Source organism: Schistocerca serialis, chromosome 2 (genome assembly GCF_023864345.2).
Source record: "Schistocerca serialis cubense isolate TAMUIC-IGC-003099 chromosome 2, iqSchSeri2.2, whole genome shotgun sequence".
Classification (NCBI taxonomy): domain Eukaryota; kingdom Metazoa; phylum Arthropoda; class Insecta; order Orthoptera; family Acrididae; genus Schistocerca; species Schistocerca serialis.
Window position 1 is genome coordinate 303,316,372 of NC_064639.1, and position 1,310 is coordinate 303,317,681.

The 1,310-nt window shown below is 54.7% G+C and overlaps 1 pseudogene; it reads right to left on the bottom strand.

Moving 5' to 3' along the window:
- Nucleotides 1-285: 285 nt before the first annotated feature.
- On the bottom strand, nt 286-402 carry LOC126458868 (5S ribosomal RNA; annotated as a pseudogene).
- Between the last annotated feature and the right edge of the window lie 908 nt (nt 403-1,310).

The following is a 1,310-nucleotide window of genomic DNA, read 5'->3' on the forward strand; positions in this document are numbered from 1 at the left end:
GTGGCGCAGACTACACGAAGCCATGGAGCTAAGTTGTCATCAAGGCACTGTGCAAGTTGGTGGCGGATCCATAATGGTGTTTAGCTCTCCGTCTTCAGGCCACTAGTGGCCCATCGGAGCCATCCGACCGCCGTGTCATTCTCAGCTGAGGATGCGGATAGGAGGGGCGTGTGGTCAGCACACCGCTCTCCCGGTCGTTATGATGGTTTTCTGTGACCGGAGCCGCTACTATTCGGTCGAGTACCTCCTCAGTTGGCATCACGTCGCTGAGTGCACCCCGAAAAAGGGCAACAGCGCATGGCGGCTGGATGGTCACCCATCCAAGTGCCGGCCACACCCGACAGCGCTTAACTTCGGTGATCTGACGGGAACCGGTGTATCCACTGCGGCAAGGCCGTTGCCCCATAATGGTGTGGGCTGGGTTCTGGTCCAGCTGAACCGATTTTCGGCTACTTGGAGACCATTTGTAGCTATTCGTAGATTTAATGTTCCCAAAGAACGATGGATTTTTTTTTATGACAATGCGCTATGTCACCGGCCCACAGTTGTTCGTGATTGGTTTGGAGAACATTCTGGACAATTCGAGCGAATGATTAGGCCACCCAGATCGCCCGATATGAATCCCACCGAACACCCACGTGACATAATCAAGAGGCCAGTTAGTGCACGAAATCCTGCACCGATAACACGTGCAGACGTGCACAATTACGGATGGCTGTAGAGGCAACATGGCTGAATATTTCTGCAGGGGGCTTCCACCGACTTGTTGACTCCATGCCACATCCAGCTGCTGCACTACGCCAGGCAAAAGGAGGCCCTACGCGATATTAGGAGGTGTCCTGTGATTTTTGTCACCTCAGAGTGTTACAGTGTCTGCAAGTTTGCCATCCTCTGTCCTGGTTCCACGACACTGTCGGCCCTCACGCTACGACTGGTTCCACCTGGCTGGGAGACTGCCTCATCAGACGACCCGTTAGCTGGCGGAGGGTGCTTTACGAGCCGGCCAGCAAGCAGGCGGTGTGGCGCGGCCGTCGGATTTATCGGCAAGGCCCGCCACGCTGAGAACAAAGGCCGCCGCCGCCGCCGCGCCCGCCTCCTCTTTAAATTACTCCCGTCTCAGGTCCGACTCCGGACGCCGCTGCAGCGTCTCGCAGCCGGGCTGACCAGAACGCTGTCAGCGGGTATTTCCAGCAGAGTCAGAAGTTTTATGTGAAACTCCTAGCCAATGCTATAAGCAATAACCAGAAATTGTCTTTATTTCTCTCGCTGTCTTGCCATTTTATCTATTTTCGTTACATATCGACAGTGTT